Below are 23,212 nucleotides of genomic sequence, written 5' to 3'. Positions count from 1 at the left end.
GAGACAAGGGGTGGTGAGGGTGATGCCCAACTGCTAATGTTTACAGCAGCTGTCATTAACAGAGTCTGCAACTTTCTGAAGAGAGAGAGAGACATCCACTTAGTCAGGAGCCTCCAGGGTTATTAATGAAAGCCAGAAACTTTAAGCTACCGACAATTCATAATCTTTCAATAACCTTAAAATGCTCTAACAACACACTATAATATCCAGTACACCCTAGAAACACCCCAACAATGTCATAGAACACCTGACAAATGTCATAGCAACACCTTAACAATGTTCACAATCTGAACACTTTAAAATTATATCATGACATCATAAAACAGCTTAATATGCTGGAGCAACAAAATATAATTTTCAGAATACCCTAGCAACATCATAACAATCTTATAGAACACCTTAAAATGCTCTAGCAACAAATTTTAATATCCAGAACATTGTAACATCATCATAGAAGACCTCAAAATGCTCTAACAACAAACTATAATGTCCAGAATACACTAGCAACATCCTTACAACCTTATAGAACACCTTAAAAAGTTCTAGCAACACACTATAATGTCAAGAAAACCCTAGCAACACCCTAACAATGTCATTGAACAACTTAACATGCTCTGGCAACACACTATAATGTCCAGAACACCCTAACAACATCATAGAACAGCTTAAAATGCTCTAACAACACACTATATTGTCCAGAACACCCTAACAACATTCTAAGAACCTCATAGAACAACTGACAAATGCCATAGCAACACCTTAACAATGTCACTGAACAACTTAAAATGATGTAGCAACACACTATAATGTCCAGAACACCATAACATCACAGGACACCTTAAAATGCTGGAGCAAGAACACCCTAGCAACACCCTAGCAATGTCACTGAACATCTTAAAATGCTGTTGCAAAACACTATAATGTCAAGAACACCCTAGCAACACCCTAACAATGTCACTGAACACCTTAAAATGCTGTTGGAACACGCTATAATGTCAAGAACACCCTAGCAACACCCTAACAACGTCACTGAACACCTTAAAATGCTGTTTCAACACACTATAATGTCAAGAACACCCTAGCAACACCCTAACAATGCCACTGAACACCTTAAAATGATGTTGCAACACACTATAATGTCAAGAACACCCTAGCAACACCCTAACAATGTCACTGAACACCTTACAATGCTGTTGCAACACACTATAATGTCAAGAACACCCTAGCAACACCCTAACAATGTCACTGAACACCTTAAAATGCTGTTGCAACACACTATAATGTAAAGAAAACACTAGCAACACCCGAATCATGTCACGGAACACCTTACAATGCTGTTGCAACACACTATAATGTCAAGAACACCCTAGCAAGACCCTAAAAATGTCACTTTACACCTTAAAATGCGGTTGCAACACACTACAATGTCAAGAACACCCTAGCAACACCCTTACAATGTTACTGAACACCTTTAAATGCTGGAGCAACAAACTATAATGTTCAAAATACCTTTGCAACATCGTAACAATCTTTTAGAACACCTTTAAAAGTTCTAGCAACACACTATAATGTCAAGAACACCCTAGCAACACCTTAACAATGTCATTGAACACCTTAAAATGCTGTTGCAACACACTATAATGTCAACAACACCCTAGGAACACCCTAACAATGTCACTGAACACCTTAAAATGTGGTTGCAACACACTATAATTTCAAGAGCACCCTAGCAACACCCTAACAATGTCACTGAACACCTTAAAATGCTGTTGCAACACTATAATGTCAAGAACACCCTCGCAACACCCTAACAATGTCACTGAACACCTTAAAATGTGGTTGCAACACACTATAATTTCAAGAGCACCCTAGCAACACCCTAACAATGTCACTGAACACCTTAAAATGCTGTTGCAACACTATAATGTCAAGAACACCCTCGCAACACCCTAACAATGTCACTGAACACCTTCCAATGCTGCTGCAACACACTATAATGTCAAGAACACCCTAGCAACACCCTAACAAAGTCACTTTACACCTTAAAATGTGGTTGCAACACACTATAATTTCAAGAGCACCCTAGCAACACCCTAACAATGTCACTGAACACCTTAAAATGCTGTTGCAACACTATAATGTCAAGAACACCCTCGCAACACCCTAACAATGTCACTGAACACCTTACAATGCTGCTGCAACACACTATAATGTCAAGAACACCCTAGGAACACCCTAACAATGTCACTGAACACCTTAAAATGCTGTTGCAACACACTATAATTTCCAGAAAACCCTAGCAACATCATAGAACACCTTAAAAAGCTGGATCAACACACTACAATGTCAAGAGCACCCTAGCAAAACCCCTAACAATGTCATAGAACACCTGAGAAATGCCATAGCAACTACATATAGTGTCCAGAACACCCTAGCAACCTCCTAGAACAACTTAGAAATGGCATAGCAAATATATAGATGTCTTTGCAATGCAATGCCATAGCCACAACCTAGAACACTCTAGCAATTCCCCAGAACAACCTAGCAACCACACAGTAACATCCTGGCAACCACCAAGAGCTTTCTAGCATTGTGATAATTCTTCCACTCACATATTCATCAGAAATGTAAAAACCTGGTTGTTTTATTGCATCAGAGTCTGGACTGTTGAACTTCCATATTGAAGGATATATATATGTTGAAACATGATCCCTGTTTTGGATATTTGGTGAAGTCAGGCTGTTTGCTGACAGGGGAGTCTGTGTGAGACTAGTGGTCCCTCAGAAACCCAATTCATCCACACAGCTCATCTCTCATAATAGGAGAGGAGCCTCATGAGTGATGTGGAGCGGTGGAGGTTATAGCGACCCAGGGACACACAACTCTTTCCCCTTCCTCAAACACCAGCTCCCGCTATGGATTTCTGAGGACTATCATGGATGCTCCCACATGTGTTCATATCATTTAATGCCATCCTTTTAAACATGCATCAATACACAGGTGTAAGAGTGAAGACACAACTTTTCCAGAACACACAATGTTTTTTAACAATGGTTTTTAAAATGCAACAAAACTAACTCTGCAGCTGCAGTAGTTTGAGATTAAAATATAAGAAATAATTTGAGGATACACATATGTGATTCACAAGTATAACATTTAGTTTAAAAAGAATAGTTAAAAATCGAAGACTTTCCACAGATACAATTATATTTATTAAATATACTATGAGAGAAATGCATTACTATCTATCCATCCATCAATATACCTTTTTTTAAATAAACAATCAATAGTTTCCTGAACAAAGAGTAAACAAGCATAACTAGCTATTTTTTTTGATGAAATACTTTTCCAGAGATAATATATATTTTAAATAGAAATTAACTTAACTACTGTTAAATAAAATGTTTTTTATATATCACATATCATAAGATATTTCTAAAACATTAAAAAATATACAAAAATCTACCCTTGTATCGATTTTAAAATGAAAAATGACTTGTTTTTAATGCATCATTAACATATTACTTTTATTTATCTAATATATTACATATCATAAATGTTTCTTTTTTATAATCAATCGATCGTTTCCTGTGTAAAGAGGTTTAACTAGATAATATATTGGACAAAAGTTCAAACAATATTCCAGTTTTGGGAGAAACTTCCATGTGGGCAACTACATGCTACACAATGAGAGAAATACTACTCCACTCCTGCCTGCAGATTTCTCTCATAAAAAAGCCTTTGATAGTTTAGCCATCTGGTCAGAGCCTTGAAAAAAATCCTCATAAAAGAGGCCCAAATAAGGTCAGAGGTCACCCCCTCCCAGGGTCAGGAGGCCCTTGAAGGTTGTTATAGTGGACTTTGCTGAAGTTGTCAACCACAATCCACATGAAAAATTAATGTGCAACCTTCTTTTTAAACATGTATTTCATTACAGTTAACAAAAGCTGTGGCTCGAGATCTCTGGTCTGAAACGGCAGATCGGCCACAAAATTGATCTGGGGTCGTGGGGAAAATGAGATTAGTACAAATATATCACATGTAATCAGCGGAAACATTGATTCGATGCTTCCAGAAGCTTGTCCTTCTTGAGAATAAGCCATTAGACTGAATGTTGATGATGTTCCCTTGCAACAGAACGTAAAATGTCCTTTGAGGTAATAGATCATGATTTGACATATTTGTTTAGGTATACGCTGTCATTTATCAACCAGTGCAATGACTCTACACATTCCAGGCATAGCTGTAGTTAAAGACTGGTTAATCTGGGAGATCTGGTAAGAGACATGATCAGCAAATATAACGTCCTCAGATAACCAGACTCTGCGGTTTAAAACATTCATTCTTAGGCAAAAGATGCATATTTAAAGGGATAGGTCACCCCAAAATGGAAAATCTGTCATCATTTACTCACCTTCAAGTCATTTAAAACCTGTTAGACTTTCATTCTTATGTAGAACATAAAAGATGTCATTAGAATTTTTTTTTTTTTTTTTCACACGTCCATACAATAGATGCCAAAGGTCACCAAAACTAATTGGTTACTAACATTCTTTAAAATATCTTTTGTGTGTGTGTTAATACTACTACTACTACTAATAAAGTTCACAAACAAACATATAAGGAAATAAATCTATTTTGATTTAGATTTTTTAAAAATAAATAAACATGTAAATAAATATGCATTTAGACATTTTATACATTTTGACTTTTACACTAAGGCACATAGCTATAAATGGTAAATAATGTAATAAATAGTAAATAAAGTCTAAAACGTGTTAACATGAGACTAGTTTGATAAAACTCCATTGGTGATATAACTAGAGGGTCATTCATTTAGGACGATGGTCTCAGAATAAAAACTATGATTCACAAGCTTTACATTTCTGCTTGTAAAGTCACACATTCTTCCATTACAAGTGCCCGGATGAGTCCAAATTAATTTGTGAGCTAATGAACATGATGCCACAAATGCTGTCTTGTTTTAAGCCCAGAACATTCCAGTAAATGTCTGAATGATATCTTGTTTTATGAAATGTTTGGTGCCATCTTTATGATTCGTTTTTGGTCTCTTGAGGTAGCAGTTAATCTGAACCGTCTCAAAAATCTGGGCTGGTTTAGAAACTTGTAAATTTAGGGTTGTGCTCTTATCATCTTAATGGTGCAACGACAAGCCTGTGGTTAACCCTGACCTATCCAGGGCTTGTTATTACAAAATGACTCTAGATGAAAGGCAGACACTGGAAACAAACTGTTAGGACGTTATTAAGCTACAGCTGCATTTAGGATTTCATAGAAGATGGAACGTTTTAATCTTTTTAGATGTGATTCAGGATACTTTGGATCTTATATCACTAAAGAAACCCTCTAAGACCCGAAATAAAAGAATGAAAGTACAGTATGCACTGTAAATACCACAGTACCATCAAAGCACCATTATGTGTCTAATGCATCTAATACATCAGTGTAATGCCATTACCTTTTTTTATTTATTTATTTATTTTGGTAATAGAAAATACACTACTAATAGAACAAAATAACATATGTTTTATATATCACAAATACAAATCCCAATTTAGGTTTAAAATATAATAAAATATAATTTATAATATAAATGATGAAATATAAGTTTGTAAGGATAATGGTAATGATAATAATAATAATTATTATTAAGAATAGATTACATATAAAGGAGAAAGAAGAACCTAATATAGCTATAAAATTTCAAATTAAAATTTTAAATAAAAAAAATAAAATACCTTTAATGCTAAAGTACCTTTTTAAATAAGAACAGTGCTTTTTTTAATAAAAGCTTTCAGTATGAGTATTGACTATTGCTCACTTCTTCAAAAATCTAATAATACAAATATACAAACCTAATATATAGAATTTAAAACAATAAAAAATTATACAGCCTCTAATGCCAAAGCATAAAATGTCTTCAGTGTTCAATATAAGAATTCTGTAATTTCAGAATCTGCTCAATAGATATATTCACCTCCGCGGCTTATTGATACTCTACGCCTCTGTTCAAAATGATAGAGGCAACAGCAAACGATACTGACAGGGGTGTCCGGTTTCTGAGGGAACAGGGAGGCTTCTGGGATACGATGTGCTCCATTTAACACCACGGAAAGACATGACTGACCAAAAATATACACAAACACACAAGAGAGCACTCACAGCACAACATCAAGCTTGAACTATGATGCTCTTGGGTAACCTGTGAGAACACACTCATGAGCGATAGATTTATGGGTAAAGAAATTAGGCAAGTTTGAAGGTTGTTTAAAACATATAGACACTTTGAGTACTGTTAGACTCATATGGTGTTAAAATAAAATATGCTGGATGAAATAAAAAATAAATAAAAAATAAATAATGAAATAAAATAAAATAAAAACAGAATAACAATATAATAATAATAATAATAATAATAATAATAATAATAATAATAATAATAATAATAATTGCAATATCATATGAAGACAAAACAGGCCAGACTTAATGCAAAAAATAAATAAATAATACAATTAAATAAAATTAATAAAAATATATAAATGTAAAACTAAAATGTAAACATAAATAAATAAATACATAAATAAATAAATACTTAAAACAAAAATGAAAATGAATAATCAAATAATAAAGTTATAAAATAAAATAATTATTAATAAATAAAAATATAAATGATGAAGACAAACACAAAACAGATGTAACATAATCAAATGTTATAAAAATAGCAGACGCTTATATTAACAACTTTCTCATTGAAATTATGAGAATAGATATTTCTATTTGCATTAAAATAAATTATACAGATAAACAACAGAATAAAATAAAATAAAATAAAATATAAAATTCTTAGGAGGCAGAATAGACACTGAACAGATTCTAATGACACCAGCAGTCCCACTGAAATTATGAGAATGGAAATTTCCATTAGAGCATTTAAACAAATGCCCATAAGTATTTAGCATTCCTGAGGTTTTGGCTCATTAAAATAAAACAATATGAAAAAAACGGGAAATTCCACATGACAGTTACAACTAAAGAAGCGTTTTCTCATAATCAACATGATTGTAGAGGGAAAACAAACAAACAGTATTTCTCACAGAACTCTGCCTAAGGGGGCCGGCCAGGCGGGACGGGGGTCTTCATTATACCATGTGCTTATTAATCTTCTCTAATTGCAGGTTTATGTTTCTCAGACTGTGGCAGCTGGATTTTATTTTTCATTTTTTTTTGTCATTCTTTTTGAGTCCAGCTGGCCATCTACAACTCTAGTGATAACTCGACTGTGAAGTAATGACCCAAAAAATTACACAAATCAATTATTTAATTATTTACTCACCCTCATGTTGTTTCAGACCTTCACATGGAAGCTAGTGATCACGGCTCACAAACTCCTAACAGAGCAAAGGGAAAAATGCTTTTGAAACCATTTTCACTCAGAAATCATTTACATAGAAATAATTACACAGAAACAGCAAGTAACACCTTGAATTAAATGTGAACATTTAATTGTGTGTGAGTAGAAAGATTGAAAGAGTTATAATAAAAATTATAATCTTTGATTATTTATCATTTATTTCATTGTTACTATTTTTTTTGCAGTGTTCTTAACTGCACACACAAACTCACACACACACACACACACACACACACATATATACACTAAATGAAAATGTTAATTTTGCCAACTTGGGTATAGCTTTATCTATGATGGGTAAATGATGACCGAACGCTCATTTTTGGGTGGACTATCCCTTTAAGACTATCAAAGAGAAAACACTGCTTGACTCAAACACAAAGTCTGAACGCTTTCAAACTCATTTGAATGTACAAATCAAATCATTTGACTATTACACAAGTGTTTATATCTGCATTTCCCAAACTAAGGTCATGGAAACATGCAATCAGCTTCAGAGTTGCATTTCACGTGTTGCACAAAGCTGGAACGCTCTTTTGGGAAAGAATGCATCATGCAGGAATAATTGCCCTCATCCCTCGCTGGGCGCTCAGTTAAAAGAGATTCAGACGGTTTGTAATCTCTCCTCACCACCCCTCCTCCTATGAAGGAAAGCGCGAGAGGGGGCTGGGTGTGTTTGACCGGGGAGAGCCGATGGGTCAATGGAGGGTGGGTCATCTACACACCCACAAACACACTAACTACATTAGCCTCCTGCAATCAAATTAATATGGGTCGATCAAAATACATCTGAAAAAGTCTGAGTGTATAGAGGCTGATCAAAGATGGAACTCTACTGGTCTGTTTGTGTTCCCAAAGGTCAGCATTATGGGAAAACTCTGCAGAGCTGATCACTGGCTGTGGCTCATCTTTCAGACTGGTCACATGGGTTGGCCTAACTTCTCACATCACATGATTAGACGTTATTACTGCGGCTGATCAGACTGTCTAGACTCATATCACTAGTAAAGCTAGTATACTAATAAACTATTCCTGTAGCTCAATTGGTAGAGCATTGCCATACCAAGCGCAAGGTTGGGGATTCGATTCCCTGGGAACACATGATAGGTAAAAATTGATAGCCTGAATGCACTGTAAGTCGCTTTGGATAAAAGCGTCTGCTTAATGCATAAATTTAAAGCATGATGTCTTTTAATTTGATTTGAAGTTAAGTTTTATTGTAGTGTTCAACCCAAACTACCCATTCTAAACTGGGTATATTTCTATGTTTGCACTCAATGAATCAGAAATAAACATCAAATATAACTTTAAATAGTGGATATAGAGATTGTATTTGTCTTACAGATATTTCTTACTACGGTTACTACAGATTTAAAATGTATATAATTATAATTATGATTTATATTTTTTTTTTCTATTTTAGAAAAATTATATTTTTGATTTTTAAATATGATTAATTATAATTGGCATTACAAAAATATTATTATAAAATGTGTATAATTATTGTTAATTATATTATACATTTTATATGTTTTTTTGTAAAAAAAAAAGTAATTAAAATTTTAACATTTTTAACAATGCAACAAGTATTATGATATGGAGACTGTATGCTTAATTACATTTCTTACTTAGGTTATTATAGTTCATTTTTAAATATGACATAATTACCACTGGCTGTAAAAAATATTTTAATTATTATATAATTATTATTAATTTATTATACATTATGTAATTTTATTATTTTTAGATTGATTATTTTAACATTCTTATATGAAAATTCTAAAACTGTTTTCTTAAAAAAAAAAAAAAAAAAAAAAAAAATATATATATATAAAATGAATAAACATTTAATAGTTTTTCCATCTATTTTAGATGTAGTATCTTAAGGCTGCCAAAGTTATATGGATAGTACACTACACTTTAAATCACACACAAAAACAGTAATTTCATGCTGTTTGATGGTGAGTAAATGATGACAGATTTTAATTTCTGGGTGAACGATCTCTTTAACATGTTATTCCAGATTCCTTACCCATTTCAAGCACAGAACTGTCTAGTTATCTTCAGATATGTGAGTGAAGTACAGGATAATGGCTTGAGCGGTAATAATTCAGCAGTTTGTCTAGTTGTTTACCAGTTGTTTATATCTGGACTGTGTCCACTTGTAGATGTGTGCCTCTATATTTGTCCTCCTGATGCTTTGATAAGGCAGTGTTTCTCTGTAACCGTCTGGCATCTCGTCATCTCCCTCCCTCCATCCCTCTCACACACACACACACACACACACACATGCAGGATTGGTGTGGATGGTGAGAGGTCTGGCGACCCACCCTGGTAAACAAGGGAAGATGAAGCTGCTCTCTTTTTGAGGACAGACCATCTGCATTCAGCCCCGTCTGACTCCAAAAATCATCCTCAGGATGGATACAATATACATATAACTCATAATACACACACAGATTACAAACCTGTCATCATTTATTCACCCTCGTGTCATTCCAGACATGTATGACTTGCTTTCTATATTTCTGTGAAACACAGAAGATTATGTTTGTTGGGTCTCGCTGTTGCATGCTTAATATATACATTTTTGAGTAAACGTGGACCGATGTTGTCATTGCCTGCAATAAAATATTGATCTTTTTAAAATTTTGAATGATAATCTTACTGAAATTACTAAAGTTTGGGAAGATATTGGTTTATAATATGACGATAATGGCAAAATGGGATTGACCTATCTGTATTATGAAACTAAATATGTAATTTTTCTCTTTAGGATTGTATCATATATGCATGAGGTGCAGCATGTGCTCTTAGAGCAGCGTGGAGCTCCATGTGTCTGTGATGTGGATTCAACTTCTCTTGCTTTGTCACAGCACTACTAGTGCTTATTTGCTGTAACTGCAGGCTGTGAGTTACTTTCTGGGTGTACAACAATATAACACAGTTACATTAAAGAGTGGTTACTTTATAGAAATTTAGCTCACTTTGGATCCATGGATTCTTGTGTGAAGAAACTCTGTCCTATGACACAACATTGGTCAGTGTCCACTCTCTCTCTTTCACTGTTCTATCAAGAATGAATGAATAAATAAATAAATAAAATTAAATAGAAATACATAAAAATAGACTTATTTTTTTGTTAAGTGATCAAATCTTTGTAAACATTTTATATTAAATCATGCATGATAGTAGACTAAAAAAGTCATTGCATTCTACACGAGATTAAAGAAATCCTGGAAAAGATACATTTAAGTATAAATATACTTTATATTTAAGATACTTTTTAAAGCATTTTATAATTTTAAGAATATAATTAAGAATATGTTTACTTATTGTGTTCTTACAGTTTATGATTAAAGAGATATGGGGTAGTCATTACAAAAAAATTAAATAAAAATGTAAATGTAAATGTAAATGTAAATGAATGTAAAATAATTTTTTTTTTTTTTTCATGTGATACAAACATATTTAAGGATATATTTAAGAATATATAATATATATTGCATTCTTATACAAGAAACTTAAAAAATCCTAAAGGGATGTGTAAATTAGTAATTACATTTTAAGCAAAAAGATTTTCACAGGGGTCATTACAATAAAGTCATAAATATAAACATTCTTTAAATTACACACACACACACACACACACACACACATATACGCTGTACATGATTAAATTATATCTACAAGATTTTCTCCTGATTTTTTTATTTTTATTTTGCTACCAAGTATAAACAGTGTTCTAAAACCACTTAGTACTTGTCACAACATAGCAACCCCATAGCAACCATTCAGACAAAAAGTTCCAAATTAAATTAGAAGAAATTCTATTTTTTTTAAATGATGTCAGGAATTCCATTAGCATTCCTTTAGAACTTATTTGAAAAATCAGAAGGCAAAGCAGAAAGCTTTTATTTACATCTTTTGCAAATGATTATATGTTATAATGTATTTATAATGTTTGTAGTAATGCTCTCTGATTCAGCAGTGAAAGGTGTCAAGAACGATTCTGATGCCTCCACCGAATCTCCTGGCCATATGACCGAACTCACACCCCTGCTGAGGAGATAATGAAACGATTTCCAGGACAATAGATGAGCTCTGCCTCCCCCGACCGCCTAATGCTGTCCTTCTGCATTAAACCCTGTCAACAAATCCCCCTGCTGTTGTGATTTCCTCAAGTTACTGACTTCTCAAGATATAGACAGGTTTAATATACATGAAAACCTCTTCACTGGATTGTAATTAGGAAAGGAGCTTGTTAACTTTTCTTTTGGGGTGTCCTGAGAGGTGAAAGCGGTTGGTGAGTTTCATGGCTGAGCTCTGTGATGCTGCACTTGAATTGAGCCGTCATTCAAGCGTTGGGAAACAGTGCTTCTCTTGATATAGCTGACTGCACATATGAGCGGTGTATAATTACTGCCCACACCACAGAGAAAGAGAGATGGAAATAACTAATGCTTCTCTTCACAAACTCTGCAATTAACACCTTGTTAAAGGTGCATAAGGCCTTACATATGGAAACTATTATACAGCCGAAAGTTTCAACTAGTCTCTCTAAAATTCATGCACTTTTCACAGTTTTAGCACATTTTTACTATATATTTGTCCTTTGTCTTTAAGGTAGGACTTTATTGTGTGCTGTGTAAAACTAAAAAAAAATAAAAATAAAATATATATTTATATCTAGAAAAATTAAATGCAATAATCATATATCATAAATGAAATATTATTACATATAAATATTATGTATATTTACAACATAGATATATGTGTATTATATGTGTAGCACATTATTTATAATATAATATAAATAATATAGAATAATACATTGAGATGACTGAAGTCATCTGTAATTTAAAACTCTTCTAAAAAGAGGGCTGCTTTGAAAAGATAAACTCTGATGACAAATCTTCCATCAACTTCCCCCTTGCCCTTTTGACATAAGCTGTGCTTCACAATGCCTAGAGGTTTCATATCCTGACTCACAGCAACTCAGGCATAAAATTGATGTTACCTATTGAGATGGTGACCCTTTGACTTGGTTTATAATGCTCATTACATCCTGACATGAGAGAGTCAGTGGAAAGAACAGAAGCTGTGAAGTCTGAATGTTAAACGGTGACATTAGAACAAACCTGTAGGCCATGCATACAAACTGCACACACTTATACCTCCGAGTGGGAAGCTCGAATCCCAAACTCAATAATTGGCTTTATTCACAGAAGCAGCATGTTCGGATGTGTGGGCTAAAGTCCCAGAGTGAGATGTACAGAGTGAAAGTTAAAGTACACAAGGATTGCATGGATATATCTGTAAATGAAGATACTGGAAACTAGAACATTTGTGGTGTTGATCTATTGAATACTGTGATGGAAATAAAACATATGTTGTTTTGATACAAATATAGATGCAATGCTGCAAAAAGTCTAATTTAACCTTAGTTACTTAAAAATCAAAATGGTGAGATCTAAAGCCATTTCTTCAGTCTTCATTGTTACATGATCTTTCAGAAATATACTGATTTGCTGCTCAAGAAACATTAATATTTTTGTGGATAAATAGTTTTTTAGGACTTGATGAACAGTTTGCAGCTTTGATTTGAAGTAGAAAAACTTTGTGACATTATAAATGTCTTTACTAACATATATATGTATATATATATATATATATATGTATATATATATATATATATATATATATATATATATATATATATATATATATAAAGTGTATCCTCACTGAATAAAAGTATTAATATTTACTTTTTACTTATCCAAAATTTTTGAATAGAAGTGTATCAAGGTTTCCTCAAAAATATGAAGCAGCAAAAACTGAAAAAAACTCTGGAAACCTATTTTGGCACTTAAATTTAAGTCAAAGCTACGTATTATAATTAATGTTAAAATAAGTAAACAAACAAATGAACAAGCAAATAAATACATAAATAAATAAAAACATAGAAAAAGCAACAACTATTAATCATTGTCTATTTCCCCACAATATTATCCACTAAACTAGTATCTGATGTCTCATTAGGAATCGAGCTAATTTCATTATGCCGGAGCAATAAAACAGTCAAACATTAATTTGAGGAACTTCTATGCAAAATATTCCCAGATAATGGCTTCCAGACAATTACCACCAACATAGACCCTGAACCCAGAAGATTAATCTGTGCAGGAATGCTGTTGGTGAGGTGTTGACACCCAGTGTCTCATTTGAGCTTTTAGGACAGTGCTGTTATCTCTCCGGCCAGGGTGCACTTATCACACAAAAGGGAACTGTATGTAACCAAACACAATAGGAGTGATTGAATGCATTCCTACACTGGAGTTGGGTTACACTGGGACATTTTTAATAGATGATATCTGGCCCAAGTCTTGTGTGTCTTGCATATGCATCTTATCCATTACTAAAACTTGGTGTGGTATTTACATAAGAGCATTTGAGGGATTCTTTTCACACCGGGGAAGGAAGGAAGGAAGCCTATGAATGTTTTAGATAGGTGGACTCAGTCAAGAGAAGCTCAAATGACTTTCGACAGGTTGTGTGTTCCCAAAGCAACTGCATAATTCACAAACACCAAAAAAGAGTGATGAGGAATGGGTGTCAAAACACATCCATTCTACAAACCAACTGCATTAGGTGCTGTTTGAAATGGATTGAAGGAGCTGACATGCATGATGGATAGAATAGAAAACAGACATAGAAAACAAAATTAGATACATTAAGATATAAACTACTTAGAAAGACAACAGGAAAGAGTATATACACACACACACACAATTTATTTAGCAGAAGCTTGAAGACCTTACATTTTTTTTATCTGTCTGTAGTGTGTTTACCAAAGCCTATCTCCATAAATTTGAAGGAAACTGAGTGAAAGCAGTAGGCACTGTAATACAGATCCACAATGGCCACAACATTAAAACGTTTGCAGACTCTTTGACCCATGAAGAGATCATCAGACCACCAACACATTGATAGTGCGGGTCGGTGGGATCTCATATGCTAATCTGGCAGATGTCCACAGATCTGGATGCATTCCAGGCTCACAATAAAAACAACGCATCATTCTTCAGTCTGAAAGAGCCACCGAGTGTCCACTCGCAGCGACCCGCCTTTAGCATGAATATCAACGAAAAGACAGGACGATTCTTAGTAACCAAATGTGCATGTCTGGAAAAATGTCTGGCAATATCAAACCAATAAATAGTTTCTCATAAAATTCCGTATTATACAATTTTTTTTGAAACAAATTAGACTACACTAGAAATATGACATTGCTATACAGTTTCTGGTGTTTCAGTCCATAAATTATTTTTTTTATCTTTAATTTAAAGAGCTGTTTCACTCATTTTATTATCTACTGGATAAATATCATAAGTCTGACCACTTAGAAACATAACAGCACAACTCATCCCATGGTCATTTCCCTCCTTGTGTCCCATGCAGTAATCTGATGCTCTGACCAGGGTGTTTTCACTTTTCACTGGAAGTTTCCAGGTCTCTGCTTCTGATGGCCATTGTCTGTCCATTCATGCATTCAGAATTCATCTGCTTTGTGTTTCTTTCCCGTGTGCCACGATGATTAGGGGTTTGAGTGCTAATGTTTTCATTAGCATAAGTTCAGCGGGTTCACAGCCATGTTCTGACTAATGAGACGATGTGAATCATAAAGATGAAAATCGTAAGGAGGTTAAAAGGTCTGGTTCAAGATTCCAGTTAAATATATATTTGATATATACAATATAACACTGCTTATGAATATTAAAATTGCAATATTTTATATATACATATATATATATATATACATATATATATATATATACATATATATATATATATACATATATATATATATATACATATATATATATATATACATATATATATATATATACATATATATATATATATATATATATATATATATATATATATATATATATACATGATAGGTAACAATTTATAGGCTGAATGCACTGTAAGTCGCTTTGGATAAAAGCGTCTGCTAAATGCATAAATTTAATTTTAATTTAATTTTATATATATATATATATATATATATATATATATATATATATATATTTATATATATACACACTAGTGGTGGGCATAGATAATTTTTTTTTAAATTAATCTCACTGTAATCTTGGAATTAATCTAGATTAAAATGGCTCATTTGAATTCTGCCAAAGGCATTCGGAATATGTGTACTACCCAAATAAAATAATGACTAAAAGTAAGTCTTTTAGAACGAGTTTCTCAAGCTAGGTGGTGCATTAGACCAGGGGCTCATCTCCTGTTTCCAAAATGCATCACAAAGTGCTTTGAGAAAGCTGTAAATGAATTCCACATTGCACAAGGTGCAAACAACCTTACGCCTGTTTCACACTAACTCCGATTGCATTCAATATTTTTCTACGCACCCATGTTAACGGATTCCAGTTGCGTTCCAGGAGCGGTGTGTCTGCAGCAGTGCAGCGATCGTTTACGTACCGAGTAGCGGACTGCAAAAGCATGCTGTGTGAAAGCATAGTGAGTATGAATCCGTGCTGCTTCAGCACCACATACGAAACGCACACGGACTGTATACGCACTGCAGACGGATTATGTGTCAAACTGGCGTGCGTCTTGTCGAGGTTTCCATTAGGAAGCTTCTTAAAAAAAATAATATAATTTCCCTGAAGCATACCTGGCGGCTTCAGCTGCATCCGTGTTAGCACGTCACGTTTGATGTGGTAATTTCACAGTAAGCATACACACAGGTTTAAAGACTCGTTCTCGCCCCCTACAGATTCGGCTAGGTATACATCCGCTTAAATATCAAGGTGAAAGTCATCATAGCTCGCCTAGTATAGACTCAGCTCTTTAACCAACTCTGAGAATAGATTAACGGCAATATTTTTGTTATCGCCCGATAAGAGTCTCCCGTTAAATCAGCACGTGTATATACATACACACATACACACACACACTATATAGTATCATTTAATACAGCAAAAAACACACTCTTCTTTCCCAGCTTAATATGTAGAATCATCTATAAGTAGAAAGCAAGCAAAAAGTTTTGTTTGGTGATGCTAGCAGCACAAAAACACACACAACTTTCACTTTATTTTATAATATGAACAGTCAGTAATTACAGTTTTTTTAAGCCTCTCAATGCCTCCCATTCAATCCAGTCTGCAATTAAATACAACTAACTAGGAAATTCAGGAAAAAATATTATTATTATTAAACAATTATAATAATAATAAAACAAATAATAATTTGATTTATACAAGAAAGTTTCTGATGATTGAAATATGTCCTATACACCAAGAATGGCACAGAGTTAATGGACTTACTGACTGACACAAGCGAAAAATAAAAGAGGGAGAGATAAAGAAAGGGAGGCCATTGTAAATCCTGGTGACCAACCTGCTTCCAAAGAAAAGACACCAATTTGAGAAAGGATGAAGCAATTTTCCACTTGCTAATGGTAGCGCTTAATTGCAAAGCCTTTATTAGGCAATCAAACAAGATCTATTAATAAACGTTGGTGTCATTTCGGCCTTTCAGGCGGCAGTTCATTTTATCTGTTTCTTTTCAGAGATAATGGATAATGCTACATTTCTATCCTGAAAGATCAGCCGTGGCATTTACTGTCAGCTCCACTGAGTTTGCAAGCTTGAATGGGCAGGTAAAGCAAACGAGGTCTTTGAAACGCACACCGCCAGGAGTCGGCCAGCAACACAGTCGGACAATGGGATGAGATGCAAGGAGATCAGATTTCCTTCATGTTTGTTTACTTAGGATAAGGTATGACAGAGCAAAGAAAATATTGGTCTTCCCATGTGGCCATCTGTTGAATGTAGTGGAATCTCAATTATTATTATTATTATTATTTATTATGCACATGGCTTGAAAAGAGCAGACGTCCTCATGACTGTTTTATTAAACTGCCCTGCCCCAAATAAGACCTATCTGACCATATTCATACTATTCAAAACATTGTTTGGGGTTGTTGAATTTGGATATGCATGTTTTTTGAACGAGCCACTGATTTGCATTCATCCAAGTTGGTTTACTTTAATCGCCTCTATGGCTAAGAGTGGTTTTGTTGAGCATTTATTACAGTATGCAAGAAAAATGAGCAAAATCTGATACTGTTTCACTATTGATAAATCAAAGGATTTGTATGGAAGACCATTTTTTTCCCTCAAAAATAAAATAAAAGGGAATTGCAATACAAAGTTTAAAGTAATAAAACAGCCACATTGTGAATTCTGTTAAATTGTCATAATTGTCAGAAATAAAGCTGCAATGTGAGAAAGTTGCATTGTGAAGAATAGAGCCATAACTATAAGAAAAGTTGAATAGTGAGGTATAAAAAATGCTAATGTGAGGTATAAAGTCAAAATTACAAGAAATAAAGCTGCAGTTTTGAGGAATAAAGTCACAATTACAAGAAAAAACTACAAATGTGAGGTGTAAAGTTGCAATTACAAGAAATAAAGCTGCAGTTGTGAGAAATAGTCACAATTACAAGACAAAAAAGGCAAATGTGAGGTATAAAGTCAGAATTACAAGAAATAAAGTTCCAGTTGTGAGAAAGTCGAACTATGAGACAAAGTCACAATTACAAGAAGTACAGCGGCATTGGTCAGAAACCTGCAGTATGAGGTAAAAAGTCACAAATTACAAGAAATAAAGTTGCAATTGTGAGGAACTCACATTGATGTATAAAGTCAACTAAAGGCAATAAAGCTGCAATTGGGAGAAAAGTTGCATGCATTGTAAAGTATAAAGTCATAATTACAAGAAATAAAGTTGCAACTATGAAAGTTGCATTGTGAGGTATAAAGTAACAATTACATGAAATAAAGTTGCAATTGTAAGAAAGTGATTTTGTGAGGTATACTGTGACAATTACAAGAAATAAAGTTCCAATTACCCCTTTTTTGAAGCAAAAATGGCTTGTCATTGGTTTCATTTAAGTATTCAAAAATGAGGAACAAATAAAATGGACTTGATAATTAAGAACAGTTGGTCTTGGATGAATTAGTTGAGAAATATTCACATTGAGATCCCTGATAGCACCCTGATTGCAGGCTTTGGCATCCCAAATCAGTTTGGAACGTTGTTGAGATCTCTTTTAAACCCTGTGAGATTAACATTTACATTAAGTCATTTAGCAGACTATTTTATCCAAAGTGACTTACAAATTACAGATTACTCTGGTCGTTTTCTTTGGAGACATACCTTAAGCAAAAGTCTCCTTTTGCTCTTCATTTAATCTCATTACTGTCTAGGATAAACGATCAAGATCTCACGTGTTATTTCTTTCCTGTGGGAGGAGTCATCAACCATTTTTCCCAAACGGTAGTGAAAACAAAGGTTGTCACTTTATGGAGCGTGAGCTATGAGCTTTTGACTTTGCCAACACAACAAAATCTGCTGACTGGAGTAAAATAAGTCACGTCAAAGGCTAAAACTCAATGACGAAGAACAATGTATATACAAGAGAAGCAAAGGCACATGCACATGCAACCAAAGTGTGTTCATACGCACTTCAAATTTTAAACGCTGATAAATGCAAAGTAAAACAAATAATTTTTAGTGAGTGCAACATTTAGACTGACTGTAAGAGACTAAAATAATCACAGAAAAACAATAAACCCTAAAGAATATAAGCCAGTAAATGAATGAAACTAATAATTCACATGTTTCTTTTCCATGCATTTATTTGCATCAGACTTTTAGAAAAAAAAATAATAATAAAAAAAACCCTGGAGAACAATGGCTGTGATGTTTTACATAAAGTCATTGCATAACAGTGGGAGGTTTGTTGTCTTAGGTAGCACTGTATCTCTCTGAATGGCCCTTTCCAAACAAAAAGTGGAGCACCCAGGTCATTAAATGACATTTCTGGCCAGAGGAGTGGAATTTTAATTCATTTGTCCATTAAAGGACTTTTATGGGTGGTTTAACCAGCACACTCCATTGGCTAAAAATGATACTTATTTTCTACCCCCCACCGAACTGTTTTAAAACACTGCCCTCCATCTCAGAAGAACAACAAAAGAGCTGTCACATTGTAATGCTTCCTGACAGCCCAGGATAGAAGCATCAGAGACAAAAACAACACAACTGTGAATACAGCACAGCCACAAAAGAGATCTGACAAATCAAGACCTGCGAAATGGCCTACTACTAAGTGCACGAAAAGACAATTCTGTTCTAGAAATAGCAACTTTTGCATTGCATATCATATCATATACAGCTTAGTTTTCCATCTGGTTAGTTGGCTTTTTTGCAAACAATGAAACTACAATTAATTAATAATAATAATAATAAGTTATAAATTCACTGGAGCATAAATGTAAAAGTTTTGTATATCCATTTGTAAAATTCGGTCTTGCATTACAACATGAGCTAATTCATTTCAAAAGATCCAGACCTCAAATGACCCTCATCATGATAAGAGCTCTTCCCTTTCTCATTTGCATATTAAAACAAGAATTCTCAGAAGGAATGCCTTAGTTTAAGACATTAACATACAATTTACAAGAGCGAAGCCACAGCTTCATATCAAAACACCAAATATTCCAGACATGCAGGTCTTTTGTTCCAATGTTTTCAATGAGCAAACTCAAATACACCATCCCCATATATATGGTATTTCATAATCCTTTTTTAATGAAAGGCAGTGTTTGGAGAGCCATAAACACACTTGGCCTGCTGATTACATGAAGCCTTTTGCGTTCATAATTTGTCCTTAATTGTGTTTACCTGAAGAAAACTGAATAAGGGAACACATAAAAGAAGCCACTTTGCTGAACACTCCAACCTCTTGGAACATATCAATACTTTGATTTTTCTTCAAGGCTGAAAGATGCTCATATGGGGGGAGAAATCCATATCAGCATCGACTCGTCCGCTTAATTACATTAGAGGCCATCTTGAGCCTGTTGGTGATGGGCCATCAAATCGCATGCAAACGAAACAAAAAAAGGTCAAAAGCATATTGTTATCAAACTGTGAAAGAGCAGGACAGAGCTGTTGCATCAACGTCTGACAAAAAAGAACTGCTGAAAAGAATAAAGAACACAAAGAACACATGCTGCAAATTGTGATTTAAGACACAGAAGTATTGTCCCTCTTCTGCTTTATCTCTCTAAAGTCAATGTTGTAGGCACTTTCCATTTTTAAGCTATTAGAGGCCAGACGTATGCATTTTATCATCAGAACTGATGAGTTGCATACATTTTTTAATCTAATATTAAACTAGAATGAAAACCAGTAATCAAACATCAAATCTTTATATGACTCTGCCTCATCGATCTTTCCAACCTTAAAAAAACAAACAAACAAACAACAAAAAACCTAAATACATAAATAATAAGTGATATTTATATATAATATATTTATTAAATGTATGCCCAATCAGAATTATAAATTTTTATATTTATTGAGAAGTTCAAGATTCAACAGTATGAGAAATTTTAATTAAAATTATATTAAATCAAATATATATATATTTTAAAAGTTCTTAATGAATAAATGATGATGTTTGGTGGAACTGAATGGTTTGTTTCACTCTCAAACATTCTGTTATATGACAGAAAAGGTCAAATGAAATTATACATTTAAATACATACATTTGTCAAATAAATATAAATAAACTATATAAACTAAATAAATATTTTATATACATATTCAATGATATGATGTTAAATAGCATGAGTAATTTAAGTTAAAATGACTTTAACTTTGGATATTAAATGGAAAAAAGTGAATTAATGTGAATAGTGAATAATGAATAAATTATAATTAATGTTTGTTAACTTGAAACAATCTCATAAATTTAAGTGATCAGAATTGATCAGTCTCATGTTTTGCACAAAACCTTAATACCACACAATTTTTCTTCCCCTACATAGTACACGTTTGAGAAATTATTAAAGTTGTGATACCAATTTCAGACATTTTTTCAACAGCACAGTGGCTCATTCTTTTGCAGTTTTGCTTAGTTTATTTTTTCATTTTATGAAATTTTATATCACTAGAAAAACCAGACAATCGCACAAATCAAGGTTTTAAAGACCCATTTTTGTATAATTCGTCTGTCTTTTTCATTTTATTTTGTATACATGTTGCTCGTGTAATTTTGATGTTATCTTAATTTTAACTGCTAGAAAACAACACAATTACACAAATCAGACATCTGGTATTTTAGTTTCATTGAGCTACTATTATAGTTTTTGTTAATACTGTATTTTGGATTAGATTTCATTTGAATATTTTCTGCTTTCCCGTTAATTTTACAGTACCTTGTTGTTGTTTGATATAGTTTTTATTAATTTTATTTTAGTTTTAGTCATTTTAGTCTACATCAACTTAAACTATATGAAAATGAAAAATGTTGCATAAAATAAATTAAGTTAACTTTTTAGTTGCATTTAAGTCAGGATGGAATGCATTGCAATTTACGCTTTCTTTAAGCAGCTGTGAAGGTACTTCTGCATTTTGGGGGGCTCTTTATGACCCCATTCAAAGGCTGACATCTCAAACACAGGAAGGAAGGAAGCAAGAAGGGCTTTACAGTATCAAGAGGTCTGTCTGAGCTTCCTTTCTCCTTTTTTAAACCAGCCTGAACACCCAAATACTTTACACAGCTTCAGTGGGTGCTAATATTGCATCCCGAGAGATACGTTCTTTACATTTAATTCAAATGAATACATCTACGTTCATTGCAAAACAATGAATTGAAACAAGCAACTTATATAAGATAAAATAACAAGTCTGGAAAAAGAAGGAAAGCTAGAGAAGGAGGGGTGGCTGGGATTAGATCCTGGAAGTCTGCAAGATAATACATCAAAGAGAAACAGGAGAGAGCCATGCAGTTCCCACATAGGAATCATCTTTACACAGAATGCCATTTTACAAGGACCCTGCATTAAGGGTCTCGCAAAAACAAAAACAAAACGAAAAGAGGGGGCTGGGCCACTTCCCTTGTGTAATAAAACACAGGCTGTGCCTAAAGTTTCATAAGCAATGAAATAGTCCTCATGTGCATTATAAAAACCTACAAATCAAGCTTTTCTCTCTCTCTCTCTCTCTCTAGAAATTCATGCATTTGACACGTCAGACACAGATAAGTTTTATACTTTCTCTTCAGACAGAGAGCGAAAGATTTACATGTATGCAAAGGACGACGGAAAATTGTGACCACAGAAATGAGGAGGGTGAAAAACAAACAAATAAATGAAGGTTGATAGACAAAATGTACCCTTTTTTTTAGGAGTACAATCTGATGGTTGTTCTCCCTCAGGGTTATCAGTTTTCATGGATTCTAGTGACTCATATAGGCAGGTGTGGGAATGACAACACACTCAAGATTAGAAATAAAGATTAGATACAAACAAAAGGACATGGAGAACCTTCATTCATTTATCCATGTACTGGTGATTAAACAATAACTGGAATTTTTTTGTTTAACCCTTAACTGTCACTCACGTTTTTGAACATAGACTTTATAGTGCACGTACCAAACTTACATTTTTATATTTTATTACTGAAAACATTTTGTAACATGATATTGATTGAAAATATATTAATATAATACACAAATGCAAAACAAAAGAAATAAAGAAACAAATGAATGAATGAATAAATAAATGCAGCCTCCCAAATATATCCAAATGTATATAATTACTACCAAAATATACTACCAAATATATCTAAATTAGTATTATAATTACTATGATATATATCTTAGTAATT

Source organism: Carassius gibelio, chromosome A23 (genome assembly GCF_023724105.1).
Source record: "Carassius gibelio isolate Cgi1373 ecotype wild population from Czech Republic chromosome A23, carGib1.2-hapl.c, whole genome shotgun sequence".
Taxonomy (NCBI): Eukaryota; Metazoa; Chordata; class Actinopteri; order Cypriniformes; family Cyprinidae; genus Carassius; species Carassius gibelio.
This window is presented reverse-complemented; position numbering follows the sequence as displayed.